The sequence below is a fragment of the Agelaius tricolor genome, unplaced genomic scaffold (assembly GCF_023055355.1).
Source record: "Agelaius tricolor isolate 1412-34295 unplaced genomic scaffold, bAgeTri1.0.p SCAF_34, whole genome shotgun sequence".
NCBI classification, from domain to species: Eukaryota; Metazoa; Chordata; class Aves; order Passeriformes; family Icteridae; genus Agelaius; species Agelaius tricolor.
In genome coordinates, this window is record NW_027269294.1 from 4,999,339 (window position 1) to 5,019,870 (window position 20,532).

General features: G+C 43.8%; 1 long non-coding RNA gene across 1 annotated transcript in view; it reads left to right on the top strand.

The window, feature by feature from the left end:
• The window catches only part of LOC139602466 (uncharacterized), a 71,913-nt gene extending 58,410 nt beyond the window's left edge, over positions 1-13,503 (top strand). The window contains exon 8 of the long non-coding RNA XR_011683227.1: positions 13,118-13,503. This is a non-coding gene — a long non-coding RNA (uncharacterized lncRNA). The remainder of the gene's footprint in view (positions 1-13,117) is intronic.
• The last annotated feature ends 7,029 nt before the right edge of the window (positions 13,504-20,532 follow it).

The following is a 20,532-nucleotide window of genomic DNA, read 5'->3' on the forward strand; positions in this document are numbered from 1 at the left end:
GGAACAGTGACAAAGCTTAAGGATGTGATTTTTCTCCCCCCTTCACATTCTCACACTTTCTAAATGCTTTCCAACTGGCAAAACAGCCACTGTTACTTTGTGCTCTTTCCTGCCTTTGGAAAGAAAGTAGTTTTAAAGGACAGGAAAGTCCTGTTTGAAAACAGTGCTTCTATTTCTCTGTTCTGAACTATTTCTGGAGACAAGAGTAGAATTGGATTATTTTTCTTTTCATAACTATGAAATGAGAAATTCACCACTTTGAAAAACATTCTCCTCTGAACCATCTTCCCTGAAGTGTGTTTTTAACTTGCAGTTATTTTTCACTCACCTTTGTGAGGCACTCTTTAGTTTGGCCGAGTCTATCTTACAGAGACAGTCTCCCAACAGATTTTTCAGAGTTTTCCTTTAAATAGACATCTGTGGGCTGATTTGCATCAGCAAAATGTTCATTAAAAAGGATTAAGCACGGTTAAGCGCTGCGGCTCCATCAAAGAAAGTGAGGCTAAACACCAGGCACCTTCCCTCCATTGAAGGTGCCAACCCAAGCATCCTAATTTGGGGGCTTTTTGCCTCCCATACATCAGGAAACCTAAAACTTTTCATAATACAGCACAAATTACCACTTCAGCAAGTAAATAATCACTGTTGACTTCTCTCCTGCACAAGATTTACCTCAGGGTTGTGTGTTGGTGGCATGAAATGTGCTGTGACCTGGGGGGCTCCTCTCCCCCCTCAGCCATTCCTGTCTTTCCCCCCGTGTCCACCCAGATTTAAGTGGTTAAGTTGCTTTGTTCATCCCTTTATCAATGGCTGTACATGCTGTGGACCCAACTGGTGGAGGTAGATGAGTCTCACCCCTGCTAGGGGAGGTCTCATAGTGTGAGCAAGGTAGCCCAGACCCTAATGAGGGGGAGAAAAGCACGACCTGGAAAGGCAGCAGGGATTCCTTCCCTTTCATCTCCCGTGCTTTCATTTCCAGCAAGGAGGAGGAAGTTGGAAATTTCTTTGAGCAGGCTTTCCCCATTTCAGAGACAGTGGAAGATGCTGAGTAACAGCAGGATCCTGAGGTGGGGGAGCCTGCTCTGTGTCTTTGCAGAACATGCACAACTGCCCCAAAGTGAGGAAAATATTGCAATTTAATGTTTATTGCTGAGCTGCCCCATTTCATCAGGTTACCCTTTTCCACTCTAAGCGCTGGAATTACCTGGCATGCTGCTGTAAATGAAGATTTCTCTTGAAAAAAGAGAAGAGTCCAAGCTGTCACTATATTTCCTACAATCCTACAAAGTTTACTGAAGAGGTTGTAGGGTTTAGCAGATTGTCATCCTGTAATCACATGCTGTGTCTCAAGACTGCTATTCAAGCTGGGGATGGAAGACTTAATAAATAGCTGATATGTGTAAGACTCTCTTTATTCAGAAAAATCTGCCTGGAAAGCTCATAAGGAAAGGCTTTCCTGTGAGATTTTCTATACTTCCTACTTGAGGAGAGGCTGGAAACTGGAGAAGAGTCATTCTGTTCCAGCTGAAGTGGGTAGGTGCCAGAGGTTTAGGAGGCTGGGAGAGAAGAGAGGGGAGGAAAAGGGAGTTCTACACTTTCTTCAGAAATTTGGGTCCACTTTGAGTTTTTTTGGAAGAAGCTAGTACTCTTTTTTGTTTTTTCTGAACCAATTTCTTCCTTTCTATTTTGTCTAAATCTGAAGTACAGCCTGAGCCTGGCTTGCCTGAGAAGCCACACTGGATTAATAGGTGTGTTCACAAAGGCCAAGTTGAATCCTGTTTGTAAAACCCTGCAAGACCTAATGGGCTCCATGCACCTCCTGCCAGGCACATGGAACCTCCTCCATGCTGTACACAGGACCAGCTCAGCCCACGCTGCTGGAGATTGTGCCTGGCTTGCCCCAAATCCAGAGCTGAGCTGTGCTTCCAGGGTGCTCCTTGGTCCAGGAACATCAGTCAATACGAGCTTGTTCTGATGTCAGGCACTCCATTTTCCTAAAGAACAGGCTTCATTTCCCTCTGCCAGTGCTGAGGGACATTGCCAGATGTTTAAAACATCTGCAGTTCAATTTTTGAGGCGCTGAGATAGCCTTCATAACTGATAACCCCTTCACAGCTTGAAATTGGCTGGCTCTGGAATGGGAGATCACCTGAGAAGCAGAAATCAGGGCATAAAAAGCAAAGCACCTGGAAAATTCTTTACCATATTTTCACCCCTGAAGAGGAAAAAGGAGAGACCAGAGGGTGTCATCACAGTCTCCTCAGAAGTACATGATGCCAGCCTGACAGATGAAAGACACATCTGTCCCCACCCCAAAAAGTGGCATCAAAAACATGATCTATAAGAAAAATCCATCAGATTTTTGTTTGGCTTCATCCTGTAAATGGCACACAAAATGACTTCTGCCACTGCTTTGCTGCTAGCCTTCTCCAAAGCAGTGGTGAGTGCAGTAGTTTTTAGGTGCCTGCATTGAAATAAGGCACAACTAAGATTTTTTTTCAATCCTTCAAATGCTTTCTCTCTTGAAACCAGTTCCTGCCACAGACAAAGCTCTTCCAGGAGAGTAGCTCTGTCCTATACTGTGCTACCAAGAATAAACACTGTGTGAGCATAACTGCCAAAAGAGAAAAAAAAATCACTCCCTTTCATTTTTTTCTTTCCTTGCAAGGCCCAACATGCTGTCTTTGGACAGATTTCAATCCTGCTTTAATTCATTAAAAAAGTGAAACAAAATCACCATTTACATCCTTGACAGCTGGCAGGTTTTATGTGTTCTTACTGCTCCTGCCAAGTCCAAAAAAAAAAAAAGTTTTCATTCAGCTCTGTCATGGATCTTTGGAGTGCTGGAAGTGTGAGAGATGTCAAAATGTACTCACAACAATGACATACAGTACCTGAAGGCAGGAATGTATTATGCTAATGCACTGGTGTAAAGGAAGTTACAATTCTCCTTTTCACTTAAAAAACAAAACGAAACAAACCAACAAAAAGCTCCATGACAACATCAGAAAATATACCATTCTTGAAAGAAGGAGCATTTTGCTTTCCTCAAAGCCATCTGACATGTTCCAAGAGCTTTCTGTTCACCAGATTGCATTCCAGTCTATACTGGGGAAGGGAGGGGGGAAGAAAGAAAGAAAAGAGGCAAATATCTGTTGGCTAATTCACATTTTTTGATTCCTGTTGCTCCTGTGACAAAGGAATTCTCACCTGTGAGGTGAGAATGGTCGTGCAGCTCAGGTGCTGGGATGGGCTGCCAAAGTGCCATGGGCAAATCTTGCTGCTGCAGACCTTGGGAACTCTTCCCTCCTGGCATCAGGTCCATGGAATGTCACATTTCACAGCCCTACGTGGTTATATTTGCACCATGCCACAAACGGGGGAAATGGAAATATTACAGCGATTACAAGGCAGTGATAGCAGAGCCCTGCAGCTGCTTTGGTAGAAATGAGCAGAAATGCCACTTGGATTTTGGTGAGGGCAAAGATAAACTAGGAATCGGCCCTTGCATTTCCTTGCCTGGCTGCCCACTCCAAGGATATGCAAATGGGAGTTAAATCCATCTCAGCACAAGTGTAAGAAGCAAAACTCCCCTCCACCCTGCACAGCTGCTTCTATAAGAGAGAAGCCCTTTTGGAAAGAAAGAGAAGCACCCCATGGTATAATTACAAGCCATGAGCACACCCCTGCTATCATTTCCAGAGGCTTTTGGGAGGGAGCTGCCGCAGCCTTGAGAACTGAATCCTCACTCAGGAAGGACAGATGCCAGATCATTATTCTTGGCTTTAAGATAGAAAATACCTTATGGGCATAAGATGCTATTTACTGCCTGCAGTACATTTCAAAGAGCAGCTATCTTGTCAATCACACGCCCTTTGTATTGCTCCACTAGGTCATTTTCATTTTGCTGTGGTTAGTTATTTTGGAATCGGTGTTATTCTTATGATCAGCTATCCCTTATCTACGCTGGTGAGAATAGCTTGGGGTTGTGACTTAAAGACCACAAGTATGACTAGTCTTGGCTCTGAACCTTGGAGACCCACAGGCACAGTCTTTTCTTACAGAATGCAATCATTGTGGCATGCACACAGCCCTGAGCTATTTCACTTATTAAGCCAACAACTGCTTAAAATGGCAAAGCTGCTCTTGGAAAAAATCAACTTGCTGCTTTCTGCCTGTACAAGATCCCTTTTGATACAGATAAATTTTTAGAAAATCTAAGCCTGGGGCTATTGTCTCCCTCTGAGATACAGTTACAGCAGGGTAATGAGGAGACTCTCAGTTACGCTGCTGTGCTCATCTTCACCCGCACTGCTGTGGATGCAACAGGCAGAAATGATTTCTTCTCCACCAGAGTTCCTTTAAAAAAACCCTCATCAGTGGAAATGTGGCTTTGTGTCTGTATCTGGTGTCCGGGAGATCCAGAAAAACCCCAGCAGAGGGAGCAGGAATAGTGTGGTGCTGTTTACCAGAGCTGGCTCTGGGAAGTTTCTGGAATGCTTCCCTGTGAGGGTGGTGAGGCGCTGGCACAAGTTTCCCACAGAAGGTGTGGATGTGCCATCCCTGGAAGTGTTCAAAACGCATTTGGATGAGGCTTTGATCAACCTGGTCTAGGAGAAGGTGTCCCTGCCCATGGCAGGGAGGTGGAATGACATGATCTTTCCAAGTTCCTTTCCAACCCAACCCAATCCATGGTTCTCTGACTATCAGTGCTGCTTTGCTGCTTCTCAGAAATCCTGGGCTGTTACAGCCCGAGCCACTGGAGAGGCCACGTGTGCATGTTGTGTTGGTTGATCACAACAGAGTTCTCTCACAAAATCTTTCATTTACAGCTTCTCTGGCAATCTTTTCCATGTATAACCATAGTCATGCACTTTCTACTCCAAATCTGGCTTTCAGCTCCCCTTCCTGAGCAGGTTTCAGTGCGGGGCATGCTGGCTGTGCTCCCCATGGGGAGCAGTGCCTCTCACCAGGCTCTGATCTGTGGCTGGACATGTGCAAAGTACTGGCAGCTCTGGGAGCCTTCAAGATAAAATGCACTTTCTGAAAGTAAGATTATTCTTATTACTGAGCTGATGTGGAACTGTTTATTTTATTTGGTATCTTTTCAAATCATTTAATTATCATATTAGTTGTGTTCATAGCTTATATTCTAAGGGCACAATTGTGTGAGTGAATGAAAGATTGCCTCCTGCCAATTTCATTGTACAAACAGCCTGGAGCTCTCTCTGCCTTAAATATATATCCAGAAGTGGGCTGAATGCGTGTGGGAAGTGGAGAAAAACTTTGGAAACAAAAGGAGCTCTTACCCAAGGTCTCTTTTAAAGACTTTCATTAATTTTCTAAAATAGCTAATGATTCTTTGAAGACTGGGAAAAAACCCCAGTAGTTCTGTACTCTGCTCAATGCTGATCAAATGGTTCCCCAGTGGTTTACAATCAATAAGATTTTGCTTTGGCCCTATCAAGGTAAATATTAAAATAAAATCACTAAATTCTGCTATTCCACATCTGGGAAAGTTCTGCTTTTCCACATGAAATGTATGACAAGCCTGGAATATTGGGACTGCCAAAAAAGCGTATCTCCACACCATATAAACAGTGCAGTTGAAAAAATTATTACCTTATGAAACTTATAGCCAGCAGGGTTATAGAAAATTTATATAGAGAGATAAAGAGAAATCAGTAAATAGAATTGCTATCTAACATGTTTTGTGGAGTTTTTTTAACATATGTGTAGATATTCCCAGTTATTCTCCCTTTGGATCATGGATTTGAAAATGCAATGGCACAAGAATTCAGAAATATTTCTAGAAATGAAAAAAGCAACCTCCAGAAGACACAATCCACTCCAGAAGGACCTCAATATGTCAAAATTATATTCTTCCTTTTCCTTCTCCCAAAGAAGAAACCACAATATTTTCTCTGAGAAAACATTTTAGTCACAATGCAATGATACATTTTTCAGGTGAAATATTCTTCTCTCAAGAGGCTTGGTCAATCCTCTCCCTTTTTCCCTCATCTGCTGGTATATCACACTGGAAAAGCATCTCCTCTCTGCTGGAAAAACCTCTGACCACCTTGCACTTTAGGTAAGAAAGCCCTGAATGGCATCAGCCTGGTCAGCTCCAGCTCTGTATTCCCAGCCGGATGTTCCCCAGGGGGTGTCCCCACAACAGCTGGGGACTGTAACACACCTGCATGGAAGCTGCCCTGCCTCTCCCAGTGACCCCAGCTGTGGGAGCACTGCTGTTTGCTGAGGGCCTGGAATGTTCCTCACCCAGCTGTGCTCCGCTGGACGCTTCCCAATGGACTGCAAGAGGACTGCTGACAGCACGGTGACACTAACCTTGGCCAGCTGACAACCAAAAGTTGCCTCCACACACCCTGGATTGGACCTATTGTCCTTCCTCTGACCCTCAGCTCCTTCCTCTGGCTCTGAGTAATGAGTGTAAGCAATCCCAGCTATTCCAGTCTATCTTTTCCCTATTTTTCTTCTAGCAGAGAGGATATTCCTCCTTCACTGCTCATAGTCAGATTTGTCTTCTAAAGAAGTGGACACATCTGGTGGGGGGTTAGTGAAGGGAAGGGTTCATGGAATACTCAGTACTTCTCAGGTAACTTGGGATTGCAACCTCCTCACAGCTGGAGGACTCCCTCTCCAGCATCTGAACAAAACTCACCTGCTGAAGAGCAGGATCCTCCACTGGATCCACAAACTGGACATGCCCTGGGCTTGTCCTCTTGTATAATGCAAAAGAAAAGGCAGAGAAAATCTTTCCTGAGCACTGAATTCCCCAGGAGAATATGGCTGAACTTGTCTGCAAGCAAGCCACTGCTGTTTGCCTACTCAGATTCACCCTCTCCAGTCCATCTGGGAGTATTGTACTTCAGACAGTAACAGTCAGATCAAACATTGCTCAGTTTGGGAACATGGGATGCATTTTCTTCCAGGATTTCTTCAGTATGTCACTGGCATGTTTTCCCATTCAATTGTAAGTCAAAACTGGCTGCAGAAGAGAGTCATTGAGGGGGTAGGTCACAGTTGCCACCCTCTTATCAATGTTATCACCAATACTATCGATATATGGCAGCAAAGTTCCCCTCCAGAAGTCGTAAATGTAAAGCCAGAAGTCTCTGTAATAGACTTAAGAAGGCCAGAAGCCTCTGTAATAGAGGCTTAAGAAAATCTTAAATACTTGTGGACCAGAGAGATAATCAATTCTTCTCCCTGAATTTCTTCTCCCATTGTTTCTGTCTGAAAACCAAAAATTACCAAGATGAAATCTGAAGAAATGTAAGATGCAGAACTAAAATGCCAACGAGTGTCTACAGACTGAAAAGGTTTTTGTCAATGTGGGGCCAAAGTTACCCACTATAACAGTCAGACAATCAGAGTGTCAAATAAAATTAGGGAATCTTAATTAGGCTTTTAAAATGCTGATTGTTCATTACATAGGGATTTTTTAGCTCTGTTGCTCTGAGCATCTCCCTATCCTAAAGACAGGAGCTGTGCTGTGTCTGACAATTCAGTAGTGGTTACTAGGGAATGATTTTTCTCTTCCTCACTTTCCCACTGTGGAAAATATCTACAAATGAACACAAAGAGCAAGGCAGCAGCTTGCAAAAAATGCAAAGTCAAGCTTACCTGTGGCCCACCTCTGCAGCAATCTTGTTTACACATCAGCACCTCGGGAACAATCCCTACTTCACTCACATTCCTCAAGAGCAGCCTTTATTATACGGTGCACCACATCCTCACATTAATTAGCACCTCACCGGCAGGCTGAGGATCCTTTTTCAAAAGGACTGCAATTAACAAAATAAAACTAATCTCTTTTTACTTTGAGCAGCATCACTTCTCTCCCCCTCTTCAAAGTGAGGGGGTAAAAGTGTTGCTTTCCTCTGCAAATTAGAAATGGAAATATTCCCCAACGCAGGGTGGTTTTCACTTGCCTACCACCTTTTGCCTGAATATTTGAAAGGATTTGGCAAAAGGGAAGGGTGGGGAAGGATATTGATTTTCTTTGATTTTTCTTCAGTTTATCTGGGGAGTTGGAGGCAAGAGGTGGTAACTCACCTCAGGTTACAGGATGACTTATGAGCAGAGTCTAGTTTTGTAGGCTCTCAGATTATTCACCTCAGCAGATAACCCAACAAATGCAACAATTTCACTGCAACGCAAAATTTGGTAACATGTTCTGTGACATCTGGGCTGCCAGAGAGTTCCTAATGGCAGTGAGCACAACATAATCTGTTGAAATACAATGTTCCTTTGGATGCTTTGCAATGTGATCTTCTCTCTGTGGGGAAAACCCTTAATAGATGGGGCTTAAAGATTCCTTTCCCTGTTTTTTAAAAAAATTCAGTGGGGAAAAAATGCCTTGACTTAAAGTTTTGTTTATAAAACCAGCTTAGATTTGTCATTAAAATACTGTGGCTGAAAAAGTGTCAACAAAACATAAAAATATTGGCTGTCAGTGGTAATCCAGCTCCCTCAGGGGCAGCCAGAGGGTGCCATGGCCTCCAGGAATGATCTTCTGTGGATGGGAATGTCTTCTCCTCCCCAGGGGTGATTTTGGGCTCCAGAAGCCAGGGTTGCATGAGGCAGCTCCCAGGAAGCCCCATGATGGATTTGCTGGTGTTTGATTTTGCTGGTGGGTCATTCAATAGCTGTCATGCCCCAAGTGGCAGAGAAGTTAAGCTTAGAAAAAGCACAGTATCACCCCTGGAATGCAAATTTCTCTTTTTGGAAAAACTGTTCATCTAAAATAAAAAAGGAACCCCTTTCTTCCCTCTCCAGGAGGTGCCTCCATAGGGCCAGCCCCTTCATTGTGGGGCAGCCCAGAAGACAATTCAATGATTTGTCCTCATAAGCCTGGTAAAGGCCCTAAGAGAGACTTCCAAAATCACCCCAAATAACCTCAGAAAGGAAAAGCTAATTTTCTATGTTCACTTTAGCCCTGCTTTGGGTGAAACATGGCAAAGCCACATGAAATGCTGTCTGTGGCAGTGCCTTTGTGGCACCAGCAGTATCTGTGTTTTGTAATGAACTTTTAGAGCCTCCATGTGGCAAAGGGTTCTGTTGGCAAGCACATGTTCCTTCCTCATTAAATACTCCTGTGCTGTGAGAAGCTCTCAGTGCTGGTGGGTTTTTAACACCTGGGAAGAAGAATGATGCTGCATCACTACTGAAGATAGCAGAACTTACCCAAAAGTGTCCTGATGTTTTGGGATCCAGATTGTATGGAGCAGCTGGGCTTTAATCAAGCCTCTCACATAAATCTCTCTGCTACACTTGTGGACCTAAAAAACCAAAAGAAAAAAACAAAAAAGTAATGAAAAAGGATCTGGGAAAATCATCACAGAGGGACTAAGAGCAATTTTGGAGTATCTCTCTCCCCTGCAGGCATTGTTCCTCTGAATAGGGCAGAGTTTAGGGCAAGTCAAGAGCAAGCTGCTGATTTGGAAATAATGGTGCAGGCTGGAAAGAGCCTGCACCATGCACAGCCCACCAGCTGTGTGCTGCCTCCAGCCAGCACCACAAAAGGAAACAAACACAGATCAGCTGCAAAATTATTATTATTATTATTATTACAGCTCCCTTGAATCATTATTATTGTTATTATTATTGCTGTTGTTGTTATTCTGCTCAGGCCATTAAAGACTGCAGTTTAGTGTCAGAGAGGTTTCAGTGGTTTCAGGGATGCTCTTGGAAAGGGTATGTTCATGCTGCCTCAAACCTCTCACTGTTGTCCTATTTTCCAAACAGTCTCATAACCTCTGATAAAGCACTCTAACAGTTTTTTTTGCCATCACATGCCAAAAAAAATCATCCTGAGAAGATTCCTCCAGGCTGAACACGAGGGCACACCTTAGGGCAGCTGTGGCCACAGTGAAAAGTGTGTAATTCCCTGGCAGGACTGCTTGCCTTTGGAATATATTTGAAAATACATGGAACGACGTGTCCCTGTTTGCTTTTCACACTGACAATGGGCAGAACTCAGGTTACAAGTACATCAAGTCCCTGCTAAGAACACCAAAGAGTGAAAGGGTGTGAGTTCCAAGTGAATATGGACTTTCCAACAAACCTGGTACTATTCCCATGATATTTCTCCAGGATCATGTTCTGCCCTCCACAAAATCATTAGATTCTCTTAATGGGTACCAGAGATGGAAAAAAACCCAAACAGATTCATGTATAGTACCCTTTTTTTGGTGGAAAACCAGGCTATAGCTCTTCCCAGCAACTACTGGATTTCTACTTTTTTTTTCCTTTCTAAGGAACCTAATGCACATCAGTCTCAAGAAGAAGAAATATCCTTATTTTCCACATTGATGGATATTTAACTTCCTGCTACATGGGGAAAGATATCAATGCTTCGTGCTGAATCAACATGTTGAACATCAATAATGAGTAAACCCAGTAATTCCTGGCAGACCTAATGTGTCAATGAAGATAAAATTCTATACCATTCCAAGTTGTAGAAGACAAGCCTTAACAGCCAGTGATACTCCATGCACTGCACCCACCTCACTAAAGTGTTTCTCTGAAGCATCTAATTTAATTTAAAGTCATAGAGCCACACCATAGCCAAGAGACGAAACAAGAATGTAAAAGACAGTCATGAACCACTTGTATTTTTCTGAACATTTCCACCTCTTTACATTAACTGTAATTTCTTTGATTACAACTCAGTTTTTCCCCCCTTTATGCTGCTGAGAGAGCTTCACTCACAGTCACTGTTTCCTTTGTGTCATTAATTATTCAGTCTGCTCATGTGAGCGTGAGAAAGCAGCACCAAGAAACCAGGGAAAATATGAATGCAAAACCACAAAGGAACTGCAGGCATCACCAAGGCCAGTTGCAGGCTCTGAAACTGGATGTTTCCAAGCCATCTTAGGACCAACTCGTGGTTAATATTGTCATTGTTGGGTTACCAGGCTTGTTATGCTCTGAGCTCTGGGCATTACTTTTTTTAAGGCATATCCTAAGAGATTCAAGTTCCACCTACCAAAGATATTCAGAAGAAAACATCTGGTTATGAAATTCCATTGGGAACCAGAGTGTTGCTTCCTAATAAACAGGATAGACAGATAGATAGATGATAGATAGATAGATAGATAGATAGATAGATAGATAGATAGATAGATATTTTAAATGAGATCTTAAGTTCTTTAAGCAGAATCATGGGAATGGCATTGTTCACTGTAGCTGTTGGTGCACAGTTACCTTCACTGTGTCCTCCTTAAATTGCAGGAAAACCAGACCATTTTTAGGTTTGATTCTTTCTGCATCCCTTTCTGTGATGTTTTTTTCTCTTCAGAGCTTGCTGCCCATTCCTCTCCTCTGGCTGACCTTCCTCACAGGGCACATTCTGTCTCCTCCCAGCCCTTTTCTCTCCTATGCCATGCCATGCCATGCCATGCCACCTGAAGGTGTCCAGCCCAAAGCCACCAGGATGAGGACCATGCCAGCTGCTCCCAGGGGAGCTGAGCTCTGTGACAGGCTTCAGTGCCCTGTCTGAACTGTGCCCAGCCACCCGGAGCAGCTGCCAGCAGCAGCCCAGAGCCCTTTCATGCCCCCTCCCTCCCGTTTTGCTCCAGCTGCCAGAGGCCTTATCCCTCTTTTCTTCCCACCTCCCCAGGCATTCAGGGCCACAGCTGTTTGATCAGGTCATGGTCCCTTTCTCTCAGAGCCACTGGCAACCCGCACAAAAAACCACCGGTGGAGAGATCAGATTTCCCTTCCCATTCCTTTTCCATCCATGGGGAACTCTGCCCTGCTCATTTGGGGGCACAGTGGACGTCAAGGCTGGATAGTGGCTGCCAGCCCCCACCAAAATCCATATATTTTCATCTTCCATTTTTTTCCCCCTCCCACTGACCCCTGCAGAAGGAAGAGCAGGTGAGCAGTGCTGCAAAGTGCTGGTCACACCACTGCTCCTTCAAACACATCATGAGTTATAAAAGCAGATCACTTGGATTGAGTGTGAGGTACCAGGAAACTTTTGGATGTCCCTGGTGTATGATCTCATTCAGACAAGCCACCTGTTATGGGCTGCAGAGTCATAAACTGGTCCTGGGTAAAGAACTGTCTTCTCTGTTGTCCAGGACAGCTGCTCTATCTGTATGAAAAATCTATTAACTCTGCAGAAATTGCCATTAAAATATTAGCTTGGTGATATTTTCCATTAGGAATTTCTGAGCTTTCCATGCTCCTGTGTGCATGTCGAGCTATGTACCTGCATGTGCATATGCTGCAGGAAGAAAATGTGAACACTGAAATATAAATGCAACTGTTCAGGCCCAGTGGAGATCATAAAAGGTAGGAAATCATGGAATGAATTATTGTTAAAGAAAACCCAGTCAACAGCCTATAAGCAGTAAGGAAGTTTTAAAGTCTGTTGTAAACTTGTCTCTGACTCCAGTTAAATTGCTTTCCATAGGCAACAAAAATTTTTTTAAATTTATCTTGCAGGCTTTTGTCTTTGCTACGCTTCTAACAAAGCTGTTAACAGATTCTGTAGGAGATCAGGGCTTTAATTTTTTATTGATAACTTCAGAAAATAAATATTAATGCTTTAAACTTTTATTTTTCCTCTCCCTTTCTCCCCCTCCTATTTTTTTTTGCCATCACCTGCAACAGACAATCTAGTAGTGCTGTGTGTGTGTCATACAGTAAGAGAAAGGGAGAGGAAGGAGCAATGGGCTCCATTTCAGTGTCCAAAATCAGGAACTTTTCATAGCACTCCATCCCAAATCTATCAGGAAACCCCTTCCTCAGACACGAGTCTTGTGCCAGCTTCTAGATAGATATTCCATTTTGTGTTGATTTTGGATTCTGAGCCAATATCGGCCTCATCATGGAAACTGAGTTCCAGCTTTAAATTTGGAGAGGCACCTGGTTTCTCCTGAATGCTTTTAAATGCTTTCAGCCCTTTGGATGAAGAATGCCTGTTTTACCATTAGTCACTTGGAGTGAGAGACCTGCCTCTGAAGGGCCAGCTAAATCCTACAGCTTCTTCTCCATCACCCTTAGCATTGCATTAAGTACCTAAAGAAAAGGTATTTATACAAATGAATCATGTGCCAAGTGGTTTTTTCTTTCATTCCAGAAAAATACGAGAGGTTTATAGACGTAAAAAGCACAGCTCCACGTGCAACACCCTTCCCAGTGCATTTTCAGGCAAAATAACAAGCTGGGTGCCAAGACTACAAGTTGTCCAACAGCAAATCCAGCTGTCATTAATGCAGGTATCCATCCTCCAGTGGAAACAGCCTCCATCAACAGCAGACAGCTGTGGCTTTTAATGTAATTCAGTGGTGGATAACACAAAGCAGTACTTTCACAGGCGGAGCGCGGATGAAAAATGACACAGCCCAGGAACATGACAAGTAACAGGCCTGCAGGGTGAAGTTCTGACTGGCTGTAACTGGAAAGCTTGTTTTCTCTCGAGCACGGCTTTGCCAGCTTCAAATGGCACTTACTATTTTTGGTAAAGTTGTTGCAAGCCCTCACACACGCTTCATCCAGCACCAGTTCAATGGTATATGATAATCATTTGGTATTATACACTGGCAACGGAGCCAGAAGGTTTCCTTCATGCATCCTCCTACCGCTGCCAAGGCAATCAAATTAATTCTGTTAACAGCCTGCCAAGCCAGCTAGCCCGCTAAACTGTCCTGCCCGGAGAGGGAAAGGAGCCCTTCCCATCAAACCGAGCCGTGTCCCTGCGGAGCGCGCCGGCTGGAGCGCGGCCAGCGGGAGCGCTGCTATCATCGTGCCATGCCGGGCGATGGCTCTAATGAGCTGACATTTCCTGTTGCTCAATTGCCACGTCTGGAAGCCAAAGCAAACAGTGTTCAGCCCCGGCAGAAACCAGACGAGGGCTTCTGACTTTTCCCTGTGCCTTCTGTTTCCTTGTTTGCGATGTTTCTCCATCCGAAGCTGCCTAGATAAAGAGGGATGTAGAGAAAAACTGCTCCTGCAGCATATGGAATATATCAGGCTGTGCTGCAGAAACCAAGCTGTCTCATGTGGCTTCCCCAGTCCTCACAGACCACTCTGCAACAGAGCCATTCCCTGTTAATCCCAACAAGGAGCTGCTGTGAGAGAGAACCACGGGCACAGGTTGCCCACACCGGCCTGGCTCTGCTGCTTTGCCCTGAGCCCACAGCTGAGCTCAGATTTCTTCCATGTTTTTCCCTCTCTTCTGGCTGCTCCTTTCACCACCAGCAGTGGCAGTTGGGAGATTTCAAACACCCCTTCTAGGATCTCCAGGAAATCAGTGCAGAGCACTGAAGTTGCTGCCATTATTACATCTCCTTATAATCACCATCTGGCACAGTGAAATCTTAATGCTTCTCTTCAGAATGATTTTTCACCTAAAGATTTTCACCTAAGGGAACACTCTTTGGTGAGGCTCAAATCACCAGTGTGTATTGAAACCACTGTGGTTCTAAGCCCAGCAGTGCTAACTGACACATCTAAAGCAGAGGCACAACAGGTACATCCAAGGAATATTAATGGGAAGAAAAATTACAGGCTCAGGCTAAAAAACCAGGCAGAAATCCTCTGGGGATCTCAACACATGCTGCTCAGCATGAAAAGGAGCTATTGGATGAGCCAAGCTGAACAAGCATGAAAGAGATGTTTTGCTAAGAAGAGGATGGAAATGATGAAAAATGGCAGATAGAATTTTTGTTTCACCCTCTGACAGAAGGCCACAAGGTTCAAGGGAGGGTCATTTTTCTGTGTCACTTTCTAGGCTAGGATAGAGATGGGATTTTATCTACCTGCACCAAGCTTCTTTCTAAAGACTGTGCACTAAATTGGGGCCTGTGTTGCTGGCAGCAAAGTTTTCTTCATAGCCTTTACTTTTGCCCTCTAAATGGTACATGAATTTCATAGACCTCGAGCTGTACTTGCAGCCTTTTCCCTAAGTCACGGCACTGGCAGTCTTGGCTGTCCTCCATCAACTTCACTGTTAAGTCTCAAAAGTCTGTTATAGATTTTACAGACTTGGGGGAAGCTCGTTTTGCTTATGTGCAGGCACTCATCTGTTCAGTTTGGTTTGCTCTCTTCTGTAGTGGCACATTTCATGTTTGTGGCATCAATAAATAACAAAAAACTATTCCACCCATCCCTTTGGATTATGCTGAAGTCAAGGGAATGAAAATTATCCATAGAAAAATGTTTCTTTTGGCAGCAACGTGCCTCATGCAGCAGTGACACTAAAAAATCACCAGCACTGGAAAGAACTCAGCGTGTCTTTACAATTCCAATTTTCTGTGCCATGGATTAAAGCAAGTCATAGAATCATGGAATCATTAAGGTTAGAAAAGAGATCATCAGACCCAACCTTGAGTGTAGAAGTCAGTGCACTGTGGTTCCATATGATCCCTACATGTACCACATAGTCCTTAGAATTTTGAAAGCATCCACTTCATCCCTTCCCACAATAACATACCAAAGATTTTCAAAGAGACTTAAAGCACAGGGAAAATTAATAAAGAAAATAGGTACTGACATGGATAAAAATAATTTTTCCTCTGAAAGCACAGAGAAAAGCCACTGATGGCACAAATACTGCTCTCCTCCCCACCCCAACCACCCCCCTTTGCTGGGAGTTTCCATGAGCAAGACCCAGCAATCTGAGCTGCAAATCTGCATGGTTGCACAGAACCAGAACAGGCTTCTGCCTTTGTTTTTAATTAATGTTGCAATTCTGAAATTGCTAATTGGGAAAAGCTGCTGCTTACTCAAGGTACTGAACCATTTTGTGAAATGGGTTATTGTATGCAAAATAGATGCAATGAGCTGCGTAGTTTAAAAAGAATTATATATATTGCTTAGGTGATCAAAAGGTCAATAATATAATATAATATATAACCATCACTTCTCAAGCTCTTCTTCAAAACCTAGGTGTAGCAAAGAAAAAAAAAAGGTGGCATAAACTTTAAATTTGTAAGACTGAGTTACATAAGCCAGGAAATAAAGCCTGCAAACCTCCCTTGCCCCATACCAAGAGAAAATCTGGTCCCAGTCAGGAGCAAGGTGGGGTTTTCAATACACGGGAACTTCTTCTGGAGTTCTTAAAGTGGACAAGTATGAGTGATTTCCAATTCAAAGACCTTCTTAGTCATGTGTGTCTGTGTCTCATTTCCTACCTGTGTAGAAGGTCAGGAAATCTTGTCATGTCTGTTTAGAAATAAACCATCACATGTCCATCACAGCAAAAGCTTAAGGGTTCCTTCTGAGATATCAGCCTTAGATATTTTCCACCTTTGAGGAAACTCTGCTGTTTGATTTCTAGCATTGGCATATGCAGTGCTAGACAGCACAACAGGTGGGTTTCAAGGTGTTAAGTGGCAAAGGACATTTACCTTTGGTGTAGAAATGTGGTTTTGTTTTAAGGACAACATAACCTGAAAATTAAAAAACAGTATTTGAAATGTAGGGGGAATTATTTAAAGTTCTTATGTTTGCAAACAGACATTTTTGACTCTGTGTCAGATAAAAGCCCCCAGGACCTGCTCTACTCTCTTTCAACCAGGAGCAAAATGCAGGAAATAAAATTCAAGCGTTTTTCCATTTGTATTTTCATAATATTTGCTTTAGGCTAAAGGCACACGAGGCTTGCTGATCTGCTGCTGGAAGGGTGAGCACTTTGGAAAAGAGAGGAAAAGAAAGGTTATAGTAGAGGAAATGTATTTGAATATGTGTATAGAGGCTTTTCCCCAGAGGTCCCGGTTGCCCTTGATGGGCTGCAGCTGTAACCAATGAAGATGACGGAGATAAAAGGGGGGGTGGGTTAGCCAGTCAGGGAGAGCTTTGGAGGAGCCCTGACCTGAGTGAGAATGGCTTGCAGCAGAAGGAGTCGGTGAAGATCAACAGCCATGAGAATACACCAAAGAGGTATGGACTTTAGAAGTCTGATAATATCGTTATGAGACTCTAGAGAAATAGAACAACAATAATTGGTGACCCCAATGTGATAGTTAACAGAAGATAAGACAGCTGAGAGCTGTGGCGGCCAAGAGCTGTGACAGAACATAGCCTTTGGGTCAAGGAGCTGTGAAAGAGTATGGCCTCTGAGCAAGGAGCTATGTGGGTTGTACATGGCCTGTGAGTCATGGGGAAATATGGGGGTTGTACATGGCCTGTGAGCTGTGGGGAAATGTATGTATTGTAATTGAACATCTGTACAACTGTTAACTCATGTAAAAGAAAAGGGGGAAATATAGTAGAGGAAATGTATTTGAATATCTGTATAGAGGCTTTGCCTCAGAGGTCCCAGTTGTCCTTGATGGGCTGCAGCTGCGATATCCTTAATTGGGTTGCAGCTGTGACCAATGGAGATAACTGGGATAAAAGGGGGTGGGTTAGCCCGGCAGGGAGAGCCTTGGAGGAGCCCTGAGCTGAGAGGGAACAGCATGCAGCAGAAGGAGTCAGTGAAGATCTGCAGCCATGAGAATACACCGAAGAGGTACGGACTTCAGAAATCTAATAACAACAACAGAAGGTTCCATCCTGAGATGGTGGTATCCATCAATTAATGGCCTCCATTAATTGACTAATAGAATGCTGTGTCACTCCTGAATGGGCTCAGTGTCAAACTCCTGCTTCCCTCCACCTCAGGCAGCATTAACAGCATGCTGTTGGCACTGTGGCTTGAGGTCTCTCACTCTGACAGCTCTGAAAGGGTATTTTGGAAGGATTTAGTGGTTTTGAATAGCTTATTTCACTAACCCATAAAGAAACACTTTCCTTCAACACAAGCACGAGAGGTTATTTTCTATACTTAAGAAGGCCAAGGTAAAGAAAACCCAACTGTGTATTTTTAAATATTTTATCTTTACACAAGCCTGGGTTATGCAGAGCACAAAGCCATATACATACTTTGCAGAGAAGGTAATAATGTCTGACAAAATATCAAGAACTGTCTGATTCACATGACAAAACTTTCAAGAAGGGCTAGGAAATTAGGAAAAAATAGTCCCAACACAAATGTTATTAAAGATAGGAATTTCCCCAGATGAAAAGCTGCATCTTCTGCTCATCTCTAGAGATGGAGAAGCAGCAGAAGTCTACAAGTTCTCTGCATTTCATACAGTACCACAGTATAATACTAAATGCCCAATTTTTTTTTTTTGAGTCTGTGCTAAAAATGGTCCTTCAGTCATATGCAGAACCAATCTATTTATCCTATAGATTTGCTAACTCACAGGGTGAGAGTGTGAGAGAGCTGTAGGAGTGAAGGACTTCAGACTTTTCCCAAAGATCTTGATAAGTTCTTAGCTGCCCCTGTAAGCATTCCTCGCTTCCAGGATTTTCTGCAGCCCTGGAAAAATATCCTTCCTCATGTTTTTGAAAATTAAGGAAAGAATGGTGTTATGAAATGTGATGAAAAGCAATCAAATGAAATACCATCCATACAAACCTGAGAAAAATCTGAAAAGCAAACAATGTCTCCATCAGAGAACTGTTACAACAGATGGCTGTAATAATATTATAATATTATATTATTTCCCTTAGCAACAGCCTATAGTTTGTTTAGGCTATGTAAGTTTTTAAGAGGCTGACATGTCAATGATTCAGGGGATAACAAAGTTGGATTCTTGTTAAACTACAAGTAAAATTTAATCCCATTTCATAAATGACCCCTGATTAAGCTTGTCCAGCCTCTCAGATGTTAGAGCCCTGCTACCCTGATAAAAGAGCTGAGCTCACTGAGAAAAATAACTGGAGAGGACCAAAAGAACAACCATAGTAATTCATCCTGCCCTTTCAGTCTGAAAAGCAGGAGACTGTTCCTGTTTTGCACAGACTTGGAGAAAGTGACTTTCCAGGTTCACCCCACAGTGCATGGCCTGGAGTCCCAACTGGCAGGATCCCACCAAATCCTCTCCCCAGTACATCACAGAGGAGATCCCTCATTCAGTGCTGTACCTTGGAGTTTCTAGAGCCATTCATCCCTTGAAATGTTATATTTGGGATACCTACCTAGCTGTCTTTTGGTGACAATTCCCATTGCAGGGATCTTTGTGATTTCCTAACAGCCCCCAGCCTAAATCAGTGTAGAAAATAAAGGAAAGGGTTGCTTTGGAAGGCTCTGCAAGCAAGCACAGGCAAGTCTCTCCTGTGGTGGCAGTATCCTCTCCTGCTTTCCCATCTGGAATGACAGCAAAGAGAGCTGAGAACTCACCCTACAGTACTACAGACTACAATAAGAACCAATTGCTTTTCCCTGTCCAGAAGCATTCTGATCTGTTTTGCATTCAAAACCTTTGCTGGAAGGAGTTACGGCTGTCTCAGTATTATTCTTAGTCATACATTTATTTGTTCACTGAGCACTTCCTAGAAACATTATAGAGCACTTTAACACTTTTATGTGTTTAGCCAGCCTTATTCTTTGCCTTCTTGATTCCCACTGTCCTTTTCCCTCTCCAAAAGGAAAGAAAATGATTATTTAATCCAGGAGACATGCTGAGGGCATCAACAGCTGTGGTTTTGCTGCTCCACACTCTGTCTCAGGGTCTTCTCCAAATCCCCAGATGAAGTCAATGCAGTGGTTTGATGGCTTCAAAAGGGGTTTGGATCAGGCTTTTTTTGGGATGCTGGGGAAGTCACTTTGCCCCCTGTGCTCAGCACATGCTTTTCTGAAACAGGCAACCTGTGTTTGAGCTGGCCTGGGAGCTGCCATGGGACTAACCACAAGTTGTCATGGTGATGGAGAGGGAAACACTTAATGGTCCAGCCATTGCTAACAGAGGTTGGAAAGGAGTAACTTCTGTTTATATTTCATTGTTGTTTAAAGCGCTGAGAGCTAAAAAAGGAAATATCTGATGATTGAGGCAGTGTTTATATTGACTTTCTTCCCATTCACGTTTTCCTTAGCACAAAGAAATACTTCCTCAGCACAGAAACGTGGTATTAAGGGGAAGGTGTTAGAGCACAGGAGAAAAGTCTCTTTTGCAGGAGAGCAGCTTAGCTATGTTCAGGCCTCGAGCATGAGAAAGGAGTCATCTCTCAGGCCCCTGTACAAAAACCCTGCTGGGAGCTGGACATGTTTGCAGCACCCTGGGGGATGCTCAGGCTTCCGGAGAGGGACAAAGCTGTGCCCAGGGCAGGGAATTCCGTGTCCTCCTCGCTCCAAGGTGCTTGGCTTTGCTGCTGGGGGATTCCTGCCTCCTCCCCACGTGTCCCTGGGGAGGAGGGCCTGATGGCCCAGTCCTCGGGCTCCACTGGTTTATCTGTTCATCCACGCAGAGCTCTCCAGAAGCAGCCCCGAGCCTCCCCAGCCTTTGCAGCCGCTGTGCCGGGGCGTGGAGCGAGTGCCCAGCCCTGCTTTTGCAAGGTTTTACGGCGCACACTTCCATCTGCCTCCCTCCCCCTTTCCCTTCTCTTCCCCTCTCTCTTTTTCTGTCGGATGCTTCAAGGAAAAGAAAATTTATGGAAGCGGTTCCAAGAGCTGTTTTCCCTGCCTTGGTGCTAGTCGGTGCACGCTCCTGGCTGGCTCTGCCCGGC